The 27,683-nt window shown below is 40.1% G+C and overlaps 1 protein-coding gene across 5 annotated transcripts in view; it reads left to right on the top strand.

Moving 5' to 3' along the window:
- The first annotated feature begins 5,926 nt into the window (after window positions 1-5,926).
- The window catches only part of Lpin2 (lipin 2), an 83,718-nt gene continuing 61,961 nt past the window's right edge, over window positions 5,927-27,683 (top strand). Inside the window, exon 1 of one of the 5 annotated variants that reach the window (XM_020163704.2) lies at window positions 5,927-6,066. The gene's annotated coding sequence lies outside the window, so the exon portion shown is untranslated. Of the gene's footprint in view, window positions 6,067-6,338; window positions 6,455-9,874; window positions 10,398-10,444; window positions 10,590-27,683 lie in introns of those variants that run through there. The other 4 variants (XM_074070227.1, XM_074070224.1, XM_074070229.1 and 1 more) reach the window with 4 other exon arrangements.

The raw sequence follows: 27,683 nt of genomic DNA, 5'->3' as shown, positions 1-27,683 counted from the left end.
AACTCAGGGCCTTATGCTTGCTAGGCAGGTGCTCTATCACTTGACCCATGTCTCAGCCTTTTCCGCTTTACTGATTTTTCGAATAGGATTTTGTTTTATGTCTGGACCATCTTGGACCACGATCCTCCTTTCCATGTAGCTGGGATGACAGGTACACACCACCACACCTAGCCTTTGGTTGAGATGAGATCTCATGACCTTTTAACTGTGATCCTTTGGATCTCTGCCTCCTAAGTAGTGGGGATTATTGGTATGAGCCACCAGGCTTGGCCATTTTGACTTTCTTGTTCAGATTCATTAGCTTATGTTTTCTTGGAATTCTCCACTTCATCCATGTTTTCAAATTAATTGGCATTAAAATGTTTACAAAGTTCTCTTCCCTTTGTAATTTCTATGTTATATGTGATTGTAGCTTTTCTTTTATTCCTCAAACTGTCGTGTTCTTTTTTCGTTGGTCATTTTTCACCAGAGGCTTACAAAATTTATTAGTCTTTAATGAAGTCAGTGTTTGACTTTGATGGTCTTTCTTATTTTTGTTTCCAAAATTATTTCCTTATCTCTGTTATTTCCTTTTTTCTATTTGACTTTATTTTGCTGTTCTTTTTCTAACTTTCAAGTTCTTCACATTTTAAGCTAGTTTCTCCTAAAATATAAACTTGTAAGATTACAAATTTCTTTTTAACCACTTGTTCAGTTTTATTCCTCCGGCTTTAATATACAATATCAAATATTTGATACATAGCACTTAAATATTGTCACCTTTCTCTAATGCTTTGTTCCTGAGGGATTCACTTTGCAAACAAATAGGTTTTCTAGCTAGCTTCTTAAAAATTAATTCTTGTCTTAGCTACAGTGTGGTCATAAAATATGGTTTATATGACGCAAATTTTCCAACTGTTTTGAGACCTGGTTTTTGGCTCCTATGTGATCAACTTTAGTGAGGTGCATATGCACTTGTGAAGAATTGGTATTTTTCATACTTCTGTTATTATGATTCTAGGGTCCCACCTTTACTGGGCCTTCTATTAAACACACACTGTTTTCTACTTCTGCCCCACAGGACTCTAAGGCTATGAAAACCAATATTCAAATTCACTAGATTCAATAAATACCATTGAGGTAAATACTGATTTTGGACACTGCTTACCTCTCTGGTTTCTGGCCTTCACACTGTCCTAGTGCTACTTCTTAATATTTTTTTGCCAGTTTAAAGATTCTTCCAGAAAAGTATTTGTAACATTTCACTTAGTATTTTTTGTCATTTTCAGTTGGAGAGATGGTCTCAACAACCAGTCAAGCATATTACTAGAAATGTAAACCATTTCTTTTTCATCAAGTATTTTTTGAGCCCCTACTATGCATGTAATAAGTGTTATCATTGTGATATGGACAAGGTGGACTAGAAGCATGGGGGAAAAAGTTGACTGGGGTAGAGCAATAGAAGGTGATGGAAGCTGGTGGTTAAAAATACAGTACCAACAACAAAAAAAGTGGGCTTCCACTTACACATGGAAACCAAAATATTGATCTCATAAATAATGGTTACCAGAGCCTGTGAAGGGTGTGAGGAATGGAGGGATCGAGAGAGGATGGGTAGGTAGCAAGTACAGGGATATGGCTGGATAAGAATAATAACTTCTGTAGCACAGAAGGATAACTATGGTTGACAGCAATTAATTGTATATTTAAAAATTACTAGTAGTGATTAAAATGGTCCCAAACACTAAGGATTATAATATCAGGTTTGATATACTAATTACCCTGATGCCATCATTATGCCTTACACACATACATGTATTAAAATGTCACACTGTACCCCTTAAGTATGTACAATTACTGTGAACCAATTAAAAAATTAAAAATATGTATTTTAAAAACACAGATTTGGGAGTTGAACAGGCCCAGGGATAAATTCCAGTCTTACTGTTCACAAGGTCTAAGATCTGAGGTGAGTTACTCACTGTCTCTGTGCCTCAGTTTTTTCATCTATATATATCTGCCCTAAACCGTAGACTCACTAGAAGAACTGAGCAGATGGTGACCACACAGTAAATGCTGGCTATTCTTTGTCCTCACAGAGAAGAAATGCTGAAACTGGGAATAACCAATCTATTTCTCTACAGTTTACTCCCCTCTCCTGGGAACTGCCAGGCAGAAGGGCACAGGATTCACTTCTCCAACTCCAGGCAGGGCAGACTTGATTCTTACTCTTGGAAAATCCTTTTCCCCTTTCAGGATTTCTCCAAAGAAACACCTTCTCCGTGGCCTCTCTCTCTTCACTTAGGTTCCTTAATGAGTTTACTCGAGTTTGGGAAATAAAACACAGAAGTTGCAGACAACTTCTGCTTTCCATTACCAAACTTCCTGAGACAAGCAGCATGCCTGAGTGTATTCATGTAATGGGGAAAAGAAGGGGAGAAGTGCAAGGAGAAATACAGAAGCTGAAATTTGAAAATTTTATCCTGCTGCCAAAGGGATGGATGGAGCATGCAGGCTAGAAGGAGCAGAAGAGAAACTGGGAGTGAAAAGATGCACTTTGGGAACCATGACTTTTCCACTGAGGCAATGGTTCTATGGCCAGATCTGCCATTTTAGGGTAGATTGTTCTTAACACTATTCAGGACTGTTAAGAGAGCAGCTCCCGTAGGCTTTCTGTTGGCTGCAAGAGAGCTGGAAGGGCCTGATTGCAGGCAGGAGGAGGCCACACAGTTGTGCAACAGAAGAGGATGTGAAAGGAGACAGCATGGCAATTCTGCAGAGAACTTGAGAGTAGAAATGACAGGACAGGATGGACATGGAATGGGAGTAGAGGGGAATCCTTGCTAGATTTCTGACAATGATGACTAAATGGATGACAGTGCCATTAGCCAGGATATGAGATTCGGGAAGAACAGGTTTGAAGCAGCACAAATGACAGGCCTGATGCTGACCTTACCGTGGGCCTTGCTGGTAGACATGGCTAAAACCACTGAGCACAGAGTTCCAGCTGATGAGAATAGAGGGAATTTCAAGAAGGACATAGTCGTCAGTAGCCTCTACAGGAAAAGGAGTCAGCTGTATTTGGCAACTAGAAGGGAACTGGTGACATCAGTCTGAACAGATTAGGGGGTGGAGGAGGAGCAAGACTTTGAAAATAGGAAAAGCAGAAACTTTCTGCTCTTCCTTGTAGCCTAGCTGAGAAATATAGCTATGAGATAAGTCAATAGTAGGAGAGGAAATGTTCAAGGTGGAAGTGAGGAGATAATCAAAGTAGGATTTCATGAATTGCATGGTTTATTAAATTCTTCTCAGGTCAACTGTGCTTAAGAAGGAGGAAAATACCGTGAACAAACCTCACTTGGAAGACGAGGTACATTAGACACAGTGAGTTCAAAAGTTACGACAGTCCAGTTGCTCAGTTAGGATGAAACAGGCCTCTGTGGAAAGTAGTTTAATTAAAGTTTGATGTGATATTGTATGAGCAGTTCTCAGGAGAAGCTGGCTTGGCCACCACAGTGAATATGACAGTGACACGTGAGGTTCCAAGATGTTGGTTGGTGGTGCTGGTATTGCGGAGGTGAGGTTTCAAAGTTCTAAGACTAACTGGAGTAACAGGGTGTCATGTCACCCTGTCCTCCCAAAGCGTTGGAAGTCCAGTAATTGAGGCCAGTAACTTACATATGGGACCCATGTTTGGTGTTCATTCCAAGGGCGCCTACTTACTGCAGACTCTCACACATGGGATCCGATAAGGTATCCCACTCTTAAACAAAACATCAAGAAAGAACAAACACAAGCTCCAAAGTCAACACATCCTACAACAAACTATGCAAGGGTTTGGAGTCATTTTAAATGTAACAAGAGAACAAAGAGACAACATAGTCTTCTTCCTTTTAAATGGTGGGAGAAATCTGAGTCAGCTAAAGCTAAAGGATGAATCTAGAATTGAGGAAGAGGGGAGTATCTTTTTTTTTTTTTGCTATACTGGGATTTGAACTCAAGTCCTACACCTTGAGCCACTCCAATAGCGTTTTTTGTGCTGGGTCTTTTTGAGATAGGGTCTTTTGAACTATTTGTCCAGGCTGGCTTCAAACTGTGATCCTCCTGATCTCTGCCTCCTGAGTAGCTAGGATTACAGATGTGAGCCACTGATGCCTGGCTAAGACTATTAATAGAATGAGGTTCCTGGCCTTGGCGCTGGAAGGTGGTGGGGAATCACAGGACTGGTGAAGGAAAAGGTTTCCTGCTAGTGGAGTAGATAGGAATTGGGTCCCTCCCTCCCTCCCCAACACCCACACTTTGTAGGTGTCAGGGAGTGGCAGGAAGTGAAGAGACAACATGCAACAAATTCTTAATTCTTACTTTGCTTAAGGGTGGTGTGAATTAGATAGACCCAAAAGAATGAGGAAAAATTAGAAATGTGAATCAGTCATTCTGAGTGAGGTGTCAAAGGAGATCTGGTGGAAGGGAAGGCATGTCCAGGGCCTCCTGGATGATGAAAGGAAGGAAGGAAGCTTGACAGATTATTTCCCTGAGAAACAGGAAAAGTCTAAATTGGAAACATGGAAGGCTAGAAAACAAACAGTAACAGCATGGTCCACCTTTAGGCGGAAGCTAAATGAGGCACTTTATGGGAATCACGTGTAATCCCCAAAATAATCCAGGTTTATGGTTACTGTTTCCATTTCTATTTCCATAGAAACTGAAGACTGGATTCTTTCTCTGACTTTAATTCTACTTCTCTGTAATGGAGTTAAATGCCTTCAATTTGGAGGGGACATTCTAGTCCTTTTAAAATTTTTAATTCCCTGATGAAGTCAGGTGAAAGGCAGTGAAATGAAAATTTCTGGTGGGCTTGGGGAAGTGAAAGCACCTGTTTCTATAGACACTTGGTTCCTTGGAGACAGCTTAGTTTAATTTCAGAACAAGGCAGAAGGAACTTGGGGGAGGAAGTGAAATGATTGCCTGGGAGGGGAGTCAGGACCCTGGGCCCCCAGCACAGTGAAGGCATAACATTTTGTACCGGTGGGAAGAAATTGTGCTGCGGCTGGACCCATCTGGAGAAGGTCTATCTCACTCACCCCAACGCTATTTACCACGCACAGGATGCTTACTGAAAAAATTAAACGGCATTTGAAAGTAACACATAGGATTCCATTCATAACCCTCAATAAGAGGAGAGGTTGCAAAAAAGATAAAAAGCTAACAACAAAAACATGCAGTACCGGCTATCCTTTTCTTAAAAAGGTGCATTTTTACTTATTTTGAGGCACTGGGGTTTGAACTCAGGGCCTGGCGCTTGCTAGGCAGGTGCTTTACCATTAGAACCTCTCTGCCAGCCATAAAAAGGTGCATTTTAAGAAAGATGTATAGCAGGGTTTGGGGAAGAGGGGGAGGGGAAATAAGCAAAGAAGAAGATGCGCTATCGGTGACCAAAGGGGGATTTTATAAAGCTTCATAATATTCATGTTACATAATTTTATAACGGCTTTGTAGCATTCATGCTACGGACCTTTTTTGTACTATTTTAAATGGCAATTTCATATAGGTACCAAGGACCCTTTTTGCACTTAACAGTATTTATTTCTTGACCTTTGTGCTCTAAGTCCCGCGTGACTCCGCCCGGTTGCCAGGAGAACCAAAAAAAACTTTTTTTAAGTGTTCTCCAGGGGCCGGAAGCGGTAGAAGTCGTAGCCCGCCCCCAACCCCCCCAGGGACCCGGAGCGGGTGGGAACCCGCACGCGCCCTCCTGGAGGCCGCGGCCTAAGGCCTGGCAGCACGGGCGCCGCGCGCGGCCGGGAGGGGGCGGTGGAGCGCGCGTCACGTGGTTGGGGCGGGGCCTGTCGCTGCCCGCCGCCCGCTCGGCCGCAGCAGCAGCCGCCGCCGCCGCCGCCGCGTCCCATTCATGAGGGCCGCCCGGCTAGGCTGCGGCCCAGGCGGCTTCGGAGGTAGCGGCGGCGGCGGGCGCCCGGGCCCCGCGCACACCCCCGGCCGACCCCGCCCCCTTGGCCGCCCACCGAGGCTGGTCCTCGCCGTCCTGCCGCCGCTGTCCTCGTCCGCCCGCGAGCCGGGAGCGGAGCGCCTCAGGTAAGCGGGCGCCGCGGGTCCTCGAGCTCCGGGTGGCGGGCTGGCCTGTGGGGCGGGAGGATGCGGCTTTCCGGTGCGGGACCGTCCTGCCGCAGTCCGGGACCCTCCGGGGCGGCTCGAACCGTATCTCCCGGTGCTCTCTGCCCGCGACCCCGGCCGCGCCACGTAGACGCCGCCCGAGAGCACGCACTGCGGGTGCATGAGGGGACCGAGGACGCTGGAAGCCCCGGGGTCTCCGCCGCCGCCCGGGGATGGTCGCCGGAGGGCACGTCTCGTCCCCCGCCCGCGGGGGGGGGGCGCCGGGCACGTGACCTGCGGGAAAGCCGGCCCGGCGAGCTGCTGTTATTTCTGCCGGGCTGTCCGTTTGAGGCCGCGGACCGGACCAAGTGTGAGTAGTCGTCTCCGCCCCGACCCTCGGCAGCCTCCATTTGTATCCCGCAGGTTGACATCCTTTTATACCGCGGCGTCCCTGTCGGTTCCTGGCGCTGCGGACCGCTCGACGTGGAGATGACTCTCCTCAAATTTGAGATGAGGCTGCGAAGACATAATTATGCAAAACAGGACCGGGGAGCTCGCACTTCCTTTCAGAAAGTCCTGGAACTCTGAATACTTGGAAAGGATTGCTGAACAAGCGCCCAGACCAATTTCTGATGCACATTTGGGGCTTCTCCCCATCCCCTCCCCCATTTTTTTTTTTTAAATTGAAAATGAGTCTTTTTGCTTCGGTGGCAAGCCATGCCCTTGTGAACTACTTTGTCCTACCATAGTGATGCTGGTTAAGTGTCACTATTTATGAAAACTCGGCCTAGGTAGTTTGTAATTTTTTGACAATACAAGATCAGTTTTGAAATCCATTTGGGATATTTGCCAGTTATTTAGTGGCCCTAATACTTTTATGTGTTGACGGCCCAATGTTTAGTATTTTCAGTGACTTAAGAATGTAAAGCGTGGCAGCTGATGCTGAAGGGGGCTAATGAGGGTGGTCCCGCCGGCCACCAGGTGCAGGGCTTGGAGACGGGTGATTTAACTCTTGTTGCGCTGGCTCTCCCACTGAGCATGCGCACGTTGTCTGAAGGGCAGCCACCTGAGGCCAGACCCAGCCTGTGTATAAATAGAACAAAGCCAGTCTGGGTGGCTTCTTCCCTCCAGTTAAATGTGTAGTTCGAATGTGGTGACACGGAAGGGTGTATCTTCATCCCCACGTTGGTAGATTCAGCCATAGAGTGCTAGAAACGAAACGACAGGTTCTCTTAATTTTGATGGCTCAGTTGAGAATCAACCGAGAAAGCATTATGTATAAGACGTTCTGAACGTGGGAGCATTTGAACACTGTAGTATTGTTAAGAAGCAAATAATAGCTCAGCTGGGGCTTTGTTTCCTTTATTGCTACAACAGTGTAGCAGTGTAGCAATAAAGGGTCTCATCACCCTGCCTTGTGATTTTTGATTGACTGAACTGTCTGCTACACTGGACCCAGACTTCCTAAAGGCAAGATTTACAGAGCTGACCAGTACCAAGCACAGAGCTTGAGGTTTGGTGAATGAATGTAGGAAGCAGCAAGCAGTTTGCCCTTCCCAGTGACCTGGGAGCCAGTGGGACTTCTAATTGAGTTCACTGAATTTTCCTGAGTAGTGAGCCTCTGATGGATAATTTTGGTAGTGCCACACGTTGGAGGTGGTCAAGCATTAAATTAAGCCTGTGAACATTACAGTGGACATTTTGCAGTGTTTAAATTTTAAGATTTAGCTTAAATATATCTTGGTTCTCTGTGAACAGCTATTAACTGTAGTGTTTTGTATGCATGACATATTTGAGAATGGTAAAAGCTTCCTTGCTAAGAGGTAGATTGGACTACCTTCTGCCTCAGGAAGTTGTTCTTTAAATCTGAGTTATGTCTGTCCATCTTTAAATCCTTTCAGTTTTGCTCTGACTTCAGGGACTGTCGGTGGGGGGTGGAGTGGGGGGGGTGTTGACCTGCCCTGTCAATTGGTACACAGTGGTTTGTTTCGAAAATGTTTTTAGCTGTCTGTAATTCCCGGCATTTGCCACCTTTGTGGTGAAACAACTCACAAGGGGGTAGACAGAGCCTGCAGTTGGCAGAATCCTGTGTAAATTTTGTTACTAAATGTTGGAAGAACTTGAGGATATTTTAGGTTGGAGTGGTATTATTATGGTGATGTTTTGATAATAAGGTATTTAAGAAGTTGTCTTGGTGGCTTTGCTAGTAGTTGGTGCATCCACCTCCCCATAACCACCTCCCCCATAAATGTCTTGATTCTGTGTGTCAGGAACGTACTATTACAGTAAACCTTTTACTTCTGTGAAGTCCTGTACTTTTCAAGATAAACATGTGAGGGAAAGTCACTCACTCCTGAGGTCCAGATGAAGTAGCTAAGTAATTCCAACTGTCATTGGCAACCTGTGTGTGGTGGTGGGATGGCCAGTGTTCTTCCCAGACCACTCCAGTCTCTGCTGTCCTCTCTTCTGGAACCCCCCCCCCCCTTCTTGATTTGCAGCAGGAAACTTCGGTGTGATGGTCTGCCCCTGCTCAGTGTCACAGCCTGGAAGGAGAGAAGGGAAAATAAAAAAGAATACATTAGCCAGTTAACCCAGTGTGGTGGTGGTGTAGCCCTGTAATTCCAAAACTTGGAAAGCTGAGGCAGGAGGATCTCGAATTCAAGGCCAGCCTGAACTACATACTGAGACCCTGTCTCAGAGAATATGATAGGAGAGGAACTGTGCTGTGCTGTAATGCAAGATAGAGAAGATTAAGTCCTTAATGTGACTTTTAGTATTAAAATAATAAGCATCTTTTTCCAATCTGGTTCACTGACTATAATTTAGTCTTTTCCTCCTTATAAAGCCTTTGAAGATTAAATTTCAGTGATCTTATCAGTTTAAGATTGCTATTAAAATTGTTACTAAGAAATGAGGAAGAAGCCAGGTACCATGGCTCATGCCTGTAATTGTGGTTACTCTGGAGGCTGAGATCAGGAGAATTGTAGTTTGAGGCCAGTGTGGGCAAAACATCTCAACCAATGGCTGGGTGCAGTGGCACACACTTGGGTACTCTAGTTTATTAGGGGAAGTACAAATAGGAGGATTGGTATCCAGACCAGCCCAGGCATAAAGTGAGACCCTACCTTAAGAATAACCAGTGCAAAAAGGGCTGGCAGAATGGTTCAAGTGGTAGAGTACATGATTACCACTTGTAAGTCCCTGAGTTAACCCCGGTACCACAAAAAGAAAGAAAAAATAATCCAGAATTCATGTAATTTATAAAGTCTAGCAAAACAGTTAACATTTTCAGCCCCTTTTCCTACCTTCATTTTACTTCTGTACAAGCCAAGATAATTTATGTGACTGTTAAACCAGGATCTTTTAGAATTCTTTTTTAGATTATTTAGGTCACATAAATAACTTGAGAGACTACATAAATGAATTCAAAAAGGCGTGTGTGAAGGAGGGAACGTAGATACCAGAACATAAAATCTTTTAAAAGTCCATTTGGAATGTGGTACCTATTTTTGAAATCTTAGAATTTAGAGCTTTATTATTTAGTGCTTAAGTTGAGCTGTAGCGTCATACGTTTTCAATATGGTCTATTCAGACTGGCTGTTCTTTCTTTGGAAGATAAACCTTGGTTAACAGAAGAGTATACCCAGTAATGCCTGGTCATTGGGTTGCTTTCTTTACTTTGTCTTTATTGAGTTTAGAAAGCCTTTACTTGCGTAGTTAATTTTATAAACTGTAACTGAACATTAAATTATGTGTTAAGTCTCTTGTCTTCATTTCATATCCTTATTTACATTTTGTACCTATTCCCTTATTTGTGTATTTGCCTGAACTGCCTTATTTTTTCAGCCCAGAATGTAATTAAAAGTTAAGTAGTGATTTATAAACTCTAGTTTGTTTTTGGCTCTTAGCATTATTTTTCTTTCTTGTTCAAGAATCTTCAGTGCTCATTCTCACCTATTTTAGCAGATCTAAATTGTCATCTTAGTCCTGTCAGTTAATTTCATTTCAATTTCATCTTTCCCAAACATTTAAATAGTCAGTACGTTTTTTTTTTTAAACTTCTGCTTTAAGGCATTAAACTTCTTTACATGTGATGATGTTATTTTGTGCTCTGTGTTTCTTTGTGAGTGCTGTGAGTTCCATTGTGCTTTCTTCTGTTAATCAGTGTTAGAATGAATAACTGTTGTCTCCTTATGTTTTTCTACACTCCCTGTAGGTAAAGCCAGTTTGCCTCACGTTGCTTTCTGTAAACATTGAAGTAAGGGGAGGAGCGGAGGGATTGAATGAAGGTCCTAGGAAGCCAGCCTTGAAAGGTTTGACAAATTCTAGTCTAGAAAGTTGGACTTGAGGAAGAGAGGAAGGATGACTAATATGGATTCTTGTGGAGTGTGGCATAGGGAAGAAGGACCTGTTGATTTCAAGTGGGGGTAGAGGGGAGCAGAAAGAGCTCCATTGGAGACACTATAGAAACCTGTTACTTGCAGTGCCTCGGAAGCATTTTTAAGGTCTGGCTGCTCTCTCGTTGTTTTGACTTTTATTTTTGTTTACTTATTTAGTTGAAAGTTTAGCATTGAATGAGACCAAAAAAGGCATAATTTGTAAAGTATAAGAAATGTGATTAAAGATGTTAATATTTCAAAGAGAAGATGATAGATTTTAAAATTATTTTTGTTCGTTGGTTCTAACTAAGCTTTGTTAGATAAAGAGGGGAAGCTAAAAGATGGGGAAAGCATCCTTCAGTCCTGTAAGAAAAAAGATAGGCATGTTGTACCAAGTAACTTCTTTAGTGACTGACTGAATTTTCACTTTTACTTTTCTCTGAAATGTAATGGAAGGAATAATTGACCCAGGGATATTTATTTGTTTGAAAATCTATAGTAATTTTTTTTAAATAAAAAAAGTATCAGAATTTTTAACAAAAAGTTCATTGATTAATCTGGGATTGAAACATAGAAGACTCTTTTTGTTTAACTTCTGAATACTCATTGGAATTAAGGTAGCTAGGATAATTTTATTACGTTTTTGGTGGGACTGAGGTTTGAATTTAGGGCTTCATGCTTGCTTGAGTCACATCTCTAGTCTATTTTGCTCTCGTTATTTTGGAGATGAGGTCTTGGAAATTATTTGTCTGGACTGACCTCAGACCTCCAGATCTCAGCCTCCCAAGTAGCTAGGATTACAGGCATTACAGGTTTGAGCCACTGGGGCCCTGCTCTAGTATGTTTAATGGATTATGGTGAGACATTTATTCTTATTGACAAGATAGGTATGTCCAGCTCTACCTGAGACTCGACGTTTAACTTACTCTAAAAAAGAAGTGTCCACAATGCAAATAGCCTTTAAAAGGTATTTGAAAATAATCTATTCAGTGTAGTCATGTGATAATTTGATTATGTGATCTTGAATTCTTATCCAGTATGTGTCAGCAAGATCATTGGATAGATACTATGAATTAAAAACTCTGGACTAGTGGTCCTTGGATTGTGTTAACGGTATTTTTCTGAACAGTTCAGTTTGTAAACTTGTGGTCCTTGTAAAAAGAGGACCTTTTTTTGAGTCAATACAAATACAGGAATGTGTGGGCTTAGTGAAGCATCATAAATACACTTTTTTGTTTTAGTATGCTATTACTGTTTTTTTCCCTTTGTAAACATTTTGTAACATCTACCCACATAATAAGTTTCTCTAAAGTTTCTAACCATTTATTTTGGATGAATAATGGGTATCTATTTGATATTATAGCTATAACATCTGTTTACATATGAACTATATATAAATAAGACTTAGAGAAGTATTAAAGAGAAAACTCATTTTATAATTTAAAATGTGTGTTAAACAAGTGCTTTATAAGAAAGGACTAATCTTCATTTGTAGGATTTTCTAAATGGCTAACCTAGTTCAAAATAACTTATGTAAGTAGCATTATTTGAAAGGTAGAAATGCGGAGCTCCAGTGGCGCAGTTAGTGCGCAGTACTTATATGAAAGGTAGAAATGTGGAATTTTGGGTCTTTAATATCTGCTCTGTCCACTGAGATTCTTAGTCTGTCAGATGGTGCTGGTGCCTTCTGTTCGGGAACACTAAACATTTCTAGGATATGTTTAATGTTTGTTAAAAAAAAATGTCATTATTACAGTTACATGATCAAACACCTTTGGCCTAGGCATTGTTCTGGGTATTAATTATCTCTTAAGGGTCACAACAGAGCTGGTGTAATGGCTCAAGTGCCAGAGTGCCTGCCTACAAGTGTGAGGCCTTGAGTTCAAGCACTGGTACCACCACCACCACCACCACCAACAAAAAAGTCACAATAGAGCCAAGTGCTGGTGGCTCTTGCCAGTAAGCCCAGCTACTCAGGAGGATCTGTTTGAAGCCAACCCTGGGCAAATAGTTTGCGAGACCCTATCCCAAAAACTCAACACAAAAAAGGGTTGGCAAAAGTGGCTCAAGTGGTAGAGTGCCTGTCTAACAAGCGTGAGGCCCTGTATTCAGACCCCAGTACACTGAAAAAAAAAAAGTCAGGGCAGCCCTCCTGCATGGCAGCGCTAATCCTTTTTCCTAGGTGGAGGAAGCTAAAGCTAAGAGAGATTTGCCAAAGGCTGCATAATCATGTGGCAGTAACCTCTCTCCATTGCCTTTGCTTCAGTGCCACCTCACTGCCCAAGGACTGTGGCAATTCTTGCACATTCATTTGACATCCCTAAGTCAATTTTAGGATTCTGTTTTTACTTTTATTAGGTAGAACTGGAGAAACTTCTTAATGTCATTATCTATAAATTGGTAAGAGAGGGATAACATGTTTTATAGGAGCCTGGGTTTCTTTGAATCATTTATGTATGCAAGGCCAGTTGTGCTAGGAAGAGAAAAACAGCCAGAAAATAGTGCAGGTGATGCCCCTGCATGCTGTGGAATGAGTAGGACATTGTGAATTTGATGTTCCCCTCCCTACCTTTCATCATGTGAGGTTATCATAATGCTTAGACTGAATTAATTGTCTAAGAGCTGTATTTTTTGTATAACATGGCCTCTAAACTCAAGCTAAATATTGCCCTCAGGCTCAGCCTGAGAGAAAGATGGTTCTGTTTAAAATTGTTGGGAAGGAAAAAAGGGCTGTTGGATGATTTGGGTCATGGTCTGTCAACATCCACCATGATAATTTTGACTGTTCCTGATTTGACTAGGTCTGTACTATGACCCTTGGTTACATGGGATTGGACTATGTTGGAATATTAAGTTAAACAGTGAACTGGATGGAACTTTCAGCCTCTTCTCTGTTCAGAAATCCTTGTCTCATCACATTGCATGGCTAGCTGAAACCACCAATATAGTTGAATATCCGAGTTCTTTTTGAACAGATTTCTTTTGAACTAAAGCTTCTTTCCACTAGATCATTTGACTACATCTGCAGATAAGTGGCCCTGTGATGGGAGTTTTACTTACTATAATTGAATAAATGAATGACTTATCAAAAGGAACCTTTCTTTAAACAGAAGTATAGGAATTTCCAAAGTCATGAATATACTTTTGATATATAGTTTACTTAGTTGTCTGCTCTTTTGTAACATCAGGATGACTACTGTTGTAGGTATTGAGAATTAAATAAGTATGTGTATTAAACCACAGCCACCCAGCCAAGTAGCAGGCTGGGGCTCCAGGCAGAACAGAGATGCTGGGGTTGAGAGAGTCACAGAGCAAAGGGTAAAAGACAATTGAAGATTGTCCCAAGTCTCTTTTTATATAAAGCAGAGTTTTACAAAACAGGGAAGGGAACACTGTCTTTAACTGAGTGATTGAGAGTGTGAGACAAAGAATTATCTTTTTTTTTTTCCCCAAAAGAAATACCTTTGGAGAGAGCGTCTGTGTTTATATTTTTAGTGTGAAAATGTTTATTTGAAAGATATTTTTATGTCACAAAGAAAAATTTCATGTGCTTGCTCAAAAATTTTTCCTTGACCTAATGTAGCAACTTTATATATAAATCTTATGTAGTACATGTGTTTCTAAATGTAAGAGTTGTGATTTTTGCCATCATTTCATCTGTGGCCTATGAATTCGTTTGTATAGGCCTGCAGTAGATAGAGCCTCATTTTTGTATCTAGAATGTGACTTCTAGAAAGCAGCTATTTACCTTATCTAGTACAATTGGTGGGAGTGCGTAACTTTTTTTTTTTAAATTACTGATTAGTCCATAAAACCTATAAGTAATTAACATTTTTCTGCAAATTAATAATTTTATTAAAACTGACACCAATTACCTTAGATTATAAAACTGCTAAAAACTTTATTCTCTGCGTCGAAAAACACTAGTTTCCCTGTGTTATGGTGACTAATTATTTTTTATTCTTAATGTGATCCTTATAAATGTTGGCTAAATTTTTCACTGGTACTCTTGCCATCAAATAGAAAAGGATTTTTATGTTAGCACATCTTTTTGCATGCCTCAAGTGAGTGAACTGGGTAACTTAATAGGAACTTTGCTGCGTTTACATTTCCTGGTTCATTTGTTTTGTCTTGTTAATGAATCATACCTAAAGCCGAAGTGGACCACAGATGCTGATCTGAGAGTTAGAAAAGAGCCTTTCTTTTTTTTTTTTTTTTTGAGCCACATTTTATTTTTATTTTTATTTATTTTTCTTTTATTCATATGTGCATACAAGGCTTGGTTCATTTCTCCCCCCTGCCCCCACCCCCTCCCTCTCCCCACTACCCCCTCAATACCCAGCAGAAACTATTTTGCCCTTATTTCTAATTTTGTTGTAGAGAGAGTATAAGCAATAATAGGAAGCAACAAGGGTTTTTGCTGGTTGAGATAAGGATAGCTATACAGGGCATTGACTCACATTGATTTCCTGTGCGTGGGTGTTACCTTCTAGGTTAATTCTTTTTGATCTAACATTTTCTCTAGTTCCTGTTCCCCTTTTCCTATTGGCCTCAGTTGCTTTTAAGGTATCTGCTTTAGTTTCTCTGCGTTAAGGGCAACAAATGCTAGCTAATTTTTTAGGTGTCTTACCTATCCTCACCCCTTCCTTGTGTGCTCTCGCTTTTATCATGTGAAAAAGAGCCTTTCTTAATTAAAAGCAAACCAAAACACGACCCACAATACTTGTATTTGCTTACTGTTTATTTTTCTTTCCCCTAATACTTTTCATTCTTGCCAATAAGATTTTCATATGGTTGTATCATATAACTCTCCATCTCTAAATTTTGGAAGTGTATTATTTTTATATGTAGTTGAAACATTCAGATAGCTTGAAGAGGTTTATAGTGAATAACACCCATCTTCTTCATTACTGCATCCTAGAAAAAACTTCTTTAATTTGTTTTTGCCTTTTTCTTGTGGGATTTAACTTCCATTTATATGCTTGTACTGCTATAACTTTGTTTTCCCATTTTAGACCTTCTCTATAGGCAATATAAGAATTCATTTCTTTCATAATCCTCCTGACATGCAAGTATCATATTTTACTTTTCCAGTTTTCACTGTTTATGTTTTTGTGACTAAATATTGTTCAAAACTAGGCATGTACAGCGATTTTATTTCTTCAAAATTTTGTTTTCTCTGAAGTCAGCAGTTTTGTTGGCTTTCATTTCTGAGTACCAATTGTGAATTCAGGCTCCCATTTTCTTTTTTAGACATTTTTATTAGTATATTATAGTTACACAGGGGATTTTGTTGTGACATTTCCATGTATACATATATTGTACCCCAGTTTGGTTTATCACCACCATTATTCTCCCTCCTACCCCATTTCCCTCCTTAAAATGACTTCGACAGGTTTCAGTGTTCCATATTCATACACGCATAGAAAATACACCAACCACATTCACCCTCCTTCACCTCTTAATTTACCCTTCTGTTAACATGACCTGTTTCCTTCATTATTTAAGTGTCCATTATTAAGTGGGGCTTTGCCTTGGCATTTTACCTATAGATATATTGTGCTTAAATCAGTCTAACTGCCTCAATTACTCTTCTTTGCCCTTTTCCCCTTTCCCTGTATTGTTCAACAGTTTTGAGAGTGTTTTGTTGTGTCTTGTTCCTACCCAGGTGTGATATATTTCAATATAGTCCCTTTCTATCATTCTTTTCTTTTCTTCCTCTCATAGTCTCCTCTGACAGTCCCACTTTTGGAAACATGTTTTCTGTGTGTGTGTCTGTATACATTATATACGTATGTAAGTTAATGCTTATATTTGGATCTAACTTCCACATATGAGAGAAAACATGCCACCTTTGTCTTTCTGAACCTGGCTTAGTTCACTTAACATGATGTTCTCCAGTTCCATCCATTTACCTGTGAACGACAGAATTTCATTCTTCTTTGTCTCTGAATAATATTCCAGTGTATGTGTGTACATATCGCATGTATATATTTGTATATATATATAATCACATTTTCTTAATCCATTCATCAGTTGTAGCGCATCTGGGCTGTTTGCATGGCTTGGCTACTGTAAATAATGCTGCAATAAACATGGGTGTGCAGGTGTCTTTTTTTTTTTTGCGGTACTGGAGCTTGAACTCGGGGCCTTCCCCTTGAACCACTCCACCAGCCCTATTTTTGTGAAGGGTTTTTCAAGATAGCGTCTTGTGACCTCTTTGCCTAGGCTGGCTTTGAACTGTGATCCTCCTGATCTCTGCCTCCTGAGGATTACAGGTTAGAGCCACTGACACCTGACTAATACAGGTATCTTTGTTGTAACCTGACTTATCTTCCTTCGAGTATATGCCTAAAACTGATACTACTAGATCATGTGGTAGTTCTTTTCTTGTTTTTTTGAGGAGTCTATACTGATTTCCATAGTGATTGTACTAATTTACATTACCACCAACAGTATATGAGGGTTCCCTTTTCCCTTGCCAGCATTTGTTATTTGAGTTCTTGACGATCACCATTCTAACATAATGAGATGGAATCTTAATGTGGTTTTAATTTACATTTCTTTAATAGCCAGGGATGTGGAGGATTTCTTTCTTTGAAGAACTTCTGTTGTTCATTTGCCCATTTCTTCATTGGGTCATTGATTCTTTGGGAGTTTTTTGAGCTCTGTAGATTGTGGATATTAATCTCTAGTCAAATGTATAGCTGGCCAAGACTTTCTCCCATTCTGTAGGCTACCTCTTCAGTCTGGTGACCATTTCCTTTGCTGTGCAGAAGCTTTTTAGTTTCATGTAGTCCCATTTGTCAGTCCTTTCCCTTAGTTGCTCTCCATTGGAGTTTTGTTTAGGAAGTTACTGCCTATGCCTATATGGTCCAGTGTATCCCCTTCTCTTTTTTACAGTAGTTTTGAAATTTGAGCAGGCTCCCATTTTCTGACAGTGCAGCTCCTGCCTTGTCGTAAATGTCAGTCATTTCTTTTGTTTTGGGTCCCTTGTCCTAAGTCTGGGTTCTTCTTTCCTCTTGATTCTCTTCCTCATCTTGGTGGAGCATGGCTCAGCAGCTTCTCTAGAAAAGATTCACAGAATGTGAATTCTTTTCATGTTATTGGGGTGTGAACTTGGGGCCTTACACTTGTTAGGCAGTCACTCTATCACTAGAGCCACTCTGCCAGCCCTTTTTTGTGTTGGGTTCTTTCAAGATAGGGTCTCTTGAACTGTTTGCCTGAGCTGACCTTGAACCATGCTTGTCCTGATCTCTGCCTCTTGAGTAGCCTGGATTACCGACATGAGCCACTGGTGCCCCACTAGGAAGTGAATGCTTTGAGATCTAACAGGTCCAAGAATTTTCTTTATTCTAGCTTCATACTTAATTGGTAGTTACATATAGAATGCTAGAATGGAAATAGTTTTCCCTTAGAATTTTGAATTATTTTTGAGAAGTATTTTTTAGACATGCCAAACCTTTTGGTTTCTCTCTCTTTCCTTTTTCCTATTATTTCCCTCTCCTCCCACATTTTTGTAGCTCCTGTACTTTTATCTTGTTAAAGGATTTGTGGTATGGGGTCTCTGTCTTTGTGCCAGATAGGATCAGGGACTGATTGGAACCCCAGGAAAGTAGCCTCCTCATCTGGCTTCACAGTGAAACCTCACTCCTGGTCTTGTTTTGTTCTTCTCTGTCCTTTGAACTAGGCACTCTGTGGGAACTTAAAATTTGGAAAAAATCGTGTCTCTGACTCTGGGAAATATTCCTGTTTATTTGATGATGTCCTTTCCTCTTTTGTTTCTCTTCTTGCCCCCCAAAAAACCCCTACAAGTCAGATAGTTGGGCCGCTTTTAGATTGTTACAACTCCTATTGGTGTTTCCTTATCCTTGTTAGACTTACGGGGAGATTTGTTTTCCATATTTATCTTCCAGCCCTTCTGTAGAATCCTCAAATTTTACTATTTAATTTGGGAGGTCTTTTTCATTCTTGAATGTTCATTTTTATTTCCATACTGTACCATTTCATGGATACAGTATTTTTTCTTGCCTCTGATAATATTAAGGTATTTATTAAACTTCTTTGCATTGTTTGTTTCCTTCCAAAAAATTGAGCATTTGTTTTAGTTGCTGCCTTTTACATTAATCTTTCCTCAGATGAGTGGTATTTGTTGGCTGTTTGTTTATATGTAAGAGTGAGACTAGACTTAGAGATATAGCTTAGTGGTGGAGTGCTTTGCTTAGCATGTGCAAGGCCTCTGATTTGATGCCCAACACACACACACACACACACACACACACACACACACACACACACAAATTAATAAGGAAGAAAAAGTCTGAACAATGGAAACTACTCTTTGCAAGGGCTGTACTTAAATATTGCCTATCCTTCAGAATGGGAGATCAGGTAGGGTACTCCAAGTGTTATTTGTAGATCCCTTGCCCATTTTGCGTGATAAATTTCTCAGAACAATCTGTTCAGTATCCCACTGGAAGTAACCAGTGATCTGGGAACTGAGGAGCATGGAGAAGGGTGTCTCTGAGGCCTTCATAGATTTCTGTAGAATAATTCAACTTGGTTCCTGTTGGTGGTATTTCCTGCATCAACTCTGTCTGATTTGCAAATCAGTTACTGCTCCTCTACCTGTTACTTTTCTTTTTAATGGTTTTTTTAAGAACAGTTTCAGATTGGCAGAAACATTGAGAAGATAATACAGAGGTCCCACAGTTATTAACATCTTGTATTAGTTTGTTACAGTTCATTAGCCAATATTAATGTTTTGTTTTTTTAAAGTCCACCATTTAGATGGAGGGGGTGAATTCAACAATGATATATTTATTGTAAAAACTTCTGTAAATGTCATAATGTACCCCCAGTACAACAATATTATAATGAAAAGAAAAAAAAAGAATTTTCCTTGACTATTTATAAACAAAATTCTGCAACAATTTAAAAAAAAGTCCACAATTTAGATTTCCTTTTTTTTTTTTTTTTTTTTTGTAAACCTGGTGTCCTTTTCCTGTCTTAGGATTCTGTCCAGGTTACCACTTCACACTTAGTTGTACATCTCTTTAGGATCTTCTTGGTGTGGCAGTTTCTTGGACCTTCCTTGTCTTTGATGACCCTTGACAGGTTTTTGTTGCTGCTGTTGGCAGTTGTTTTTGAGATAGGGGGATCTCACTGCATTGTCCAGGCTGTTCTCTATCTCCTGTTTAAAAAATGCTCCCATCTCAGCCTGCAGAGTAGCTGGACTATAGCTGTGAACCACCACCAAACAACCTTGATAGTTTTAAATCCATTGTTAGAATTTGTCTTAGGTTTTTCTCACTGTAAGACTTGGTTATGGATTATTAGGAGGAAAACCACAGAGATAAAAATACCTTGATTTGACTTAATACTGGTGTTGATCACCAGGTGGAGATAGTGATTGTCAGTTTCTCCACTGGTAAGTTAGTATGTATTCTTTGGAAGTTACTCTGTACAGCACACATCTGTAAGGGACAGGAAGTTATTTGTCCCATCCTAGAGGGGTGAAATATGTATATATATATGTGGAATATAAGACATTTGTGTCTTCATCTCAGTTTGTTAATTTATTTAAATCATTCTGGAATGGACTCAAGGGTATTACTGTTATACTTTGGGTTATAATCCAGCACTGTTCTGTTATGCTGCCCAAATCATTCTAGTTGAGGCAATTGAGAACTCTTTATTTGCCACCTTTAACATCCCCACTAATGTGAGTTTGGTGTTTTGTTTTTGAAATGTGTCCCAGGAACCTGTCCTGTCTTCTTATGGTGCCCAGCATGATCTCAAACTTGTAGACTCAAGTGACCCTCCTGCCTCAGCCTCCTGTGTAGGTGGGACTGCAGGTATGTGCCACCACACCTGGCTCTGGAGTTGGATTTTGTTTTGCCCACTTGCTTATTTCCTGGTCTTCCATCCATTTTTCCTCTTCTAGAAACTTGACATCTTTAATTTCTAGTCATCATCTCTATCCATTCCTTTTGTCCTTTTGAGTTACCCTTTGGTGTTTCTTTACTGTTATAGTTGGTGGGTATTTTAAAGTACCACAGACTAGGTAGCTTAAACAAGAGAAATTTATTGTCTCACTGTTCTAGGGACTAGGAGTTCAAGATCAAGGTTGTCGGCAAGGTTGGTTCATGCCTCTTGCATACCTTTGGGTAGTTTGCCTTCAATCTTCGGCATTCCTTGGCTTGTAGATGCATTGTCCCAGTCTCTTGTCTTTATTTTCACCTAGCCTTCTCCCTGTGTGCTGGTAGGTTTCTGGATCAAAGTTTCTCTGTTTATAAAGACTCCTATCATGTTTGTTTAGGCCCCACCTTGACAATCTCATTTTAACTTCATTACCTGTAATCGACCTTTTCCCAAACAAGGTTACATTCTGAGTTACTGGGTATTGGGGCTTTAGCTTATTTTTGTTTTTGTTGCTGTTTTGTTTGCTTGCAGTGCCAGGAATTGAACCTACGGCCTTCTGTATGTTAGGCAAGTGTTCTGCTACTGAGCTACATCCCCAGTCCTCAACTGTTTTTGAAGGACACAATCCAACCTGTAATAACAGTTTCAACAGAGAGAGTGAGTGGAATCAAAGTATGTGGTGTACCATTTTCTAGTTTAGCAGGCTGTCTAGTTATAGTAACTTTTTTTTTTTTTTTTGGCAGTACTGGGGTTTGAACTCAGGACCTTCTAGAACTGTGCCACTGTCTTGATTTCATCATGGCACACTGCAGGGTGACAGGCACAGCAGCTAGGCATTTTGATATTGGTTCAAGGGGGATTTCTGTAGCTTTGAATGTTCCTTTGAATTTCAGATAGGTTTAGAAAATTACAAGTCTCAAAATGAAACATACATATTTATGAAATATTGACTGATACCTAATAGGTATCAGAGTCAATAAGTTTGAAGTAGCTTTGGAGTTCCTAGCAGATATAGAGATTTTGGTGGCCAAGGGAAGGTCTTTGGAAACCAAGTATGTCTGGGGGGATGGGGTATGGTTCTGTTGTTTGGGGATATATATTGTAAATGTATGATATTCAAGAGCAAGAGGCTGAGTGGTGTGGTGGTGCATGCCTGTAAAAAGAGCTACTTGGGAGCTGGAGCTAGTAGAATTACAGTTAGGACCTAACTAGGCAACAAAATGAAACAAAAACTTAGCAAACTTGAATTAAAACCCAAGTAGTGCCCCCTCCAAAAAAAGAGAGAGGGAGACTGGGTAGATACTGTTCTGGCATGTGAGCAAGTGGTCATTTCTTTTCTGCAGCCTCACCATGCTTGTTGAAATGGTGGGGAGATGTAATTGATGGGCATTATAAATTACAGTCTAAAGTTTACCTATAAGATCTAATTACCTCAAATTTTTCAGTTTTGCCTTCCCTTTTACATGTATTATAAGGAAACTCTTGGTGCTCCTGTTAAAAATGTAACTGTAAAGGAATATGACACAACCCCAAAGGAGTGCACAACAAAATGTATATTGCCTACTTTGTTAATCTTCCCCCCTTCCGTGGTAGGCTGGACCGTGGGCATTGAGTACACTAGGTAAGCACTTTACCACTGAGTGGCATTCCCAGCCTCTATATTGCCTGTTTTATCAGCAATACATAGTTCAGTGATGCTGTCATTCTAGAAAACATTCTGAAACACCTCTCCTTTTTAAAATACTTTTAGAGTCGTGAAATTGTCCTTTTGTGCTCAGTGGTGGCTAGGTAGATTAGGTTTTTGGAAATGGCTGAAAGCCAGTCAAAGCAATATCTGTTGAATCATGCATGTAAGAGATGAATCATGTTTACTTTTGGGTTATAAAAGTTGTGATCATATAATATATTGGTTTTTATACTCTATAACACCTAAATTAAATATAAAGGTAGTCCTTTCAGTAGGAAAGAGGAGAATTGATAATGTGCTGGACAGCAGCATGTTGATAGAATTGATTTACCATAGCCTTCAGAGGTGACTAATTTAAAAGACAGCATTCACGTTAAATAGTTTGGCGGAGTGTAGATGTGCTTAAAGTTTTGTACCACAACTTGGAAGAAGGGGAAAATACTGGGGGCGGGGGGTGCCTTACCTGCCTAAGAGGCAGTTTTAGAGAGACAGGACTGAGTTCAGGTCTGGGAGCAGCTCAGTCCACTGGCCCTTTTTTTAAACCATAAAACCATTTTATACAACCGTAGGGCTCTTCTGATCCCATTTTAGCATTTTAGTCTTATTTTGTCTGTTTGTGGGTAGAATGTGAATTAGGCTCATGCTATATGTACAAATAGGGTAAAAAGTGGGATTCAGTTGGATGGGCCTTTTGGGAATAGGGAAATGATTTGTGAAGAACTGTTCTTTGAAGTGGGAATTTAGATTTAGAAAGTCATTTGTGTACTTCTGTGTCCCTCACTAAATAGTGAGCTCCTGATGGTGTGGCACCAACTGTGGCATAGGTTCTGGAGCTTACTGTTTTTTAATGAAAAGAAAAAAGAAAACTAACATTACGTGACTAGTAGTTTCTGGGATACCTCCTGGAATGCTCATAGCAATCCTACCTGATAAGGATTCTGAGCCCCTGTTTCTGCAGAGGAATCTTAAAGCTCAGGTCAAGCTGAAGTTGAGAAAGGTTAAGTGCTGGAGGTTTATGGTTTATGGTAAGTGTGCCTAAGCCTAAGCAGTGTGCCTATTGGCTCACCACTGACATTCACAGGGACCCAGCCAGAAACAGGCTTATAAACACAGGGCCATGTGTTCTTAACAAAGGGTGGTTTTGTCCCTAGGGGGTCTTCGTTCAGAAGTGAATGGAGACATTTTAGATTGTCACAACTTGGGAAGGGTGCTACTGACATCTGATGGTTGGAGGCCAGACAGAGATAGATGCTGCATGTCTTATTCCCAAAGAATTATCTAACTCCAAATGTAAATATGCCAAGACTGAAAAACTAAGATATTAAAAGTTATGATTCCAGTCAGCACTCCCATGGCCTAGCCTCAGTGTTGTTCCTCCCCGTCCTTCACCAATAGCTCTCTCCTTTCCCAGCTGTATGTGGATTGTTGGTTGGCTGTACAGATCTGCTGAGGAAGTAAGTGCAAGGTGCAGGTCTTGGGGTAGTATGATTTGTGCTTGCCACCAGTTTGCTTAGCTAAATTATCTTTAAAAAAAAAAAACAAAAACCTTTCAGAGTTCTGAAAAGAAGAAAAACACACTGTCTTTGTGTTTCAGGTGTCATTATAATGTAGAGCCTTCTAAAGTGCAGAGCCGAGGGTAAAGTCTGCTACCTAGCCTATAGTAGGCACTGAGGAAATATTTGTTTAGTGAATATTTTTATCCAAAGCAGCATCCTTGAGGGATAGGCATGCATTTATGTGCAGTCTGTACATTTTTAGGGCTGCTCTTACATGATGTAAAGCTAGATTGAACATGTTAACTGCTTTGGCTGGCAAGCATTTGAATTTTTCTATACCTTCGTGATACTGTCTTTCAAATAGCAGTTTGGGTGGGAATCAGGAGTTGTTTCTTGGGGTCCATATAATAACTGTAGAAGAGTTTCAGCAGAACTTCCAACCACAAAACTGTATGCTTGTGTGGGTATACACATAATGCTGTTGGTTTGCACGTTGTCTGTAAAGAGAGTATATTGCAGAGCTTAGTTGGGTTCTGAAAAAATGAGAATGGCATAAACCATCATTAGACTCTATTCTCTAAGGTTGCATCTAGATGTTTAGAAACTTAGTTTAGGAATTTGAGTTGAGATCAGAAGTGGATTTGTTTTGGTGCAGTGTAATTGTTTTGACTAAAGGAAGAAGCTCTCTGTGCACAGGCATAAATAAAATGAAAGTCATTGCTGCAAGATCACCATAGTGAAAACTTGGTTGTAGGAATACCTAATTGCTTTCCATTTAGTAGAACTGAATGCTTAGGAAGCTTTAGTTTTCAGTGTGAGATTTTTGAAAATTTATTTTTATTTTATTATTATTATTATTACTAATTTTTGTAGTACTTGGGTTAGAGCTCAGGGCCTTAGGCTTCTAGGCAGGTACTCTACCACTTGAGTCACTCCTTCAGTCTTTTTTTTGTTTGGTGTGTGTATTGGGTATTTTAGTGTGCTGGGCTTTTTGCCTAGGCTGGCCTTCAACTGCAGTCCTTCTGGTGTCTGCCTTCTGAGTAGCTAGGATGACAGGTATGATAACAGCACCTGGCCAGTGTAAGATTCTTTTAACCTGGAAGGGTGTGTGGAAATTACTCAGAAGTTCTTTTTGTAGATGAGGAAATTGAAGGCTAGTGATAATCGGTGACTTGCTAAATGATATAACAAGTTAGTAACAGTATAGAAGTAGAAGATGATTGATTGTTTAAGATAGGGTCTCACTATGTAGACCAGGCTGGCCTAGAACTTCAGCTCCTCCTGCCTCAGTCTCCTGAGTGTGCTGGGATACAAGGGTATGTTACCATGCCGTTTTAACCATTTTCAAGTGGACAGTTTAGTGCAGTTAATTATATTTAAAATGTTTTGCAACCATCACCACTATGTCCAGAACTTACGAGCTTGCCTGTTGTAGATAGTTCATGACTAAAATCATACAGTATTTGCCCTTTTGTTTCTGGTTTCTGTTTGCATGTTTTCAGGGATCAGCCAATTTGATGCATATACCAGAACTTCGTTTTGTTTTCATGGCTGAATAATACTCCATTTTGTGTATATACCACTTTTTACTTATCTATTTATCTGTTGCTGAACCATTGTGTTTTATTTTACCTGTTAATTATTTTGTATAATGCTGCCTTGAAATATTGCTGTACAAGTAGCTGTTTGAATGCCTGTTTTCAGTTATTTTGTGTATGTACCTAGGGATGGTAATTCTATGTTTAGTTTTCTGAGGAGCTACCAAACTGTTTTCCACAGTGGATGTACTGTTTTACACTCCCACTAACAGTGCACAAAGGTTTCAGTGTCTCTACATTCTTGCCAGTATTTATTTAGCTTTTTAAAAACTATAGCCATCCTAGTGATTAATGAAGTGGTATGTCATTGGTTTTGATTTACATTTCTCTGACCATTGTTGATACTGATCATCTTTTTTTTTCTTTGTGGTACTGGGGTTTGAACCCAGGGTTTTGAGCTTACAATGCAAGCACTGTACCACTTGAGCCATACCTCCAGCCCATTTTGCTCTGGTGATTTTAGAGAATAGGGTCTTGTGAACTTTTTTGGCCTGGCTGGCCTCAAACCACGATCCTACTGATCTCAGCAGCCCAATTTGCTGGGAATACGGATGTAGTACAGAAAATTGCTTTTACATTTAGCATGTCATTCCTGAGTATTGCCCTGCAAACTGCTATTCACAGATAGAGTGAGAGAACAGAAAGACATTTAACCAGAAACAGTTAATATAATAGAGTTCCCCTTCCCACTTCACCCCAGTAAAGCAGCCAAGACCCAAGGAGTCCTGCTTCAGCAGGGCGGACAGTTTCCCCACCTCTTTTGGCTTTGTTTTTCTGAAGTGTTGGCCAGAAATTGTGACATAGTCAAGCCATAATTCTTATCCTTAATTGGTCTGTTTAGCTTTACTTTCTTAATCATCAGATACACTTGACTGCTTAGTGAGGCAACTCTCATTTTTTTCTCTCTTGTCTCAAAAGATTGGGTGAAAGCTTGACGAGAAGATTAGTGTCAGGAGTTAGACCTCAGAGGTTTATTTGGGCTGAACTTAAGATGGGATACAGACTTCCAGTTTTCTAAGGATGTTCTAGATATACAATAAATGTGGTATATTAACCCATGAATTTGGTAGGAAAAAAAAAACTTTGAACACTCACTTGTTTCATATTAAGAGTAGAGTGGAAAATGCGTTGATTTTGAAGATAATTGATGAGTCTTCAATGAACTTTTTAGCGTTGAGAGTCACTTTAAACTGGATTTCTGACCTCAGTAGACCCTCCCCATTTTTTTTTCTCTGTTCCTGGAAATACCTATTTGCATCTGATTTCACAGCTCAGTGGAATAGCTCCTATAGAGTTTCAGGATTGTGTGAGGATAGTACAAAACACTGGAATTTGAGTAAACTCTACCATTATTCATTAAGTAATTAAGCAAAAAATGTTTGGTAACGTGAAATTTTCTCTTTGTTTTGAATATAATGTATCTATCCTTTTTGAGTTGTTTTCATAGTTTAAATAGTGAATTAAAACTAGCTCCAGATAGAGGAAGAAACACTTTGTATGCTTTAGGGTAGACAATAGAAAACCAAGTGGCTCTAAATTTAAACAAGGGAATGTGTCAGGTGGGCTATGGTCTTTTTTTGTGTGTGTGTGACTGGGGTTTGAATTCAGAGCTCCATACTTGCAAAGCAGGCACTTTACTGCTTGAGCCACAGCTCCAGTCGATTTTTGCTCTCGTTATTTTGGAGATGGGGTCCCATGAACTATTTGCCCAGACTAACCTTGAACAACAACCTCCATATCTCAGCTTCCCAAGTAGCTAGCATTACAGGCATAAGCCACAAATGCTTGACTTTGTGGGGGGGGGGGGGTTGTTTTGTTTTTTTTGTATGAGTCCCTTTGTCGTGAATCACCTTGAATTGTTGAACAATTATAGTGAAGATTATGAAATCTTAGTACGCACATATGAGTAAAATAAAAATTTTTTAAAAAGATATTAAAATGTTGCCATCATGATTTTTTCCAAATCAAAACATAAGTTTCTCATATTTTAATTGGTGATCTAGAAGAAAAGTGTTGCCATTCCACAGTATGACCACTAGGAGAAGTACAACTTATTTTCATGTTTTGTGGAGAAATGAGGACATAGCTGTGGCATAACATAAATGCATTCCACTAAGCCAACCTAACACATTAGCAAATTTTAGGTAAGGAAGGTTTAAATTAATACTTATGCTTTCTTATAAAGTACTTTATACCTAGTCTTATGTACTAACTGAATTGGTGATAAAAAACAAAGAAGGTATATATTCTAATATTATTATCACTTGTGGAATCTGAACAAGATCCTGATTCTCCTGATGAGTATTTCAGCTTTGTTTTTCTAAGGTAGACTATTTTTGAAAGGTGTAAGTCTTGAAAAAAAACAAACTTCCATCTACTTTTTCTTCTTTTTTTGGTTGTACTAGAGTTTGAACTCAGGGCCTTGCATTTAATAGGCAGGCACTCTGTCACTTGAACTACATCCCCAGCCTTTGTCTTCCGTTTTTTGAGACGAGGTTTCACTGTGTAGTCCAGA

Source organism: Castor canadensis, chromosome 4 (assembly GCF_047511655.1).
Source record: "Castor canadensis chromosome 4, mCasCan1.hap1v2, whole genome shotgun sequence".
In the NCBI taxonomy this organism is placed as follows: domain Eukaryota; kingdom Metazoa; phylum Chordata; class Mammalia; order Rodentia; family Castoridae; genus Castor; species Castor canadensis.
The sequence above is the reverse complement of the archived record's forward strand: the minus strand, read 5'-3'. Positions and strand labels throughout refer to the sequence as shown.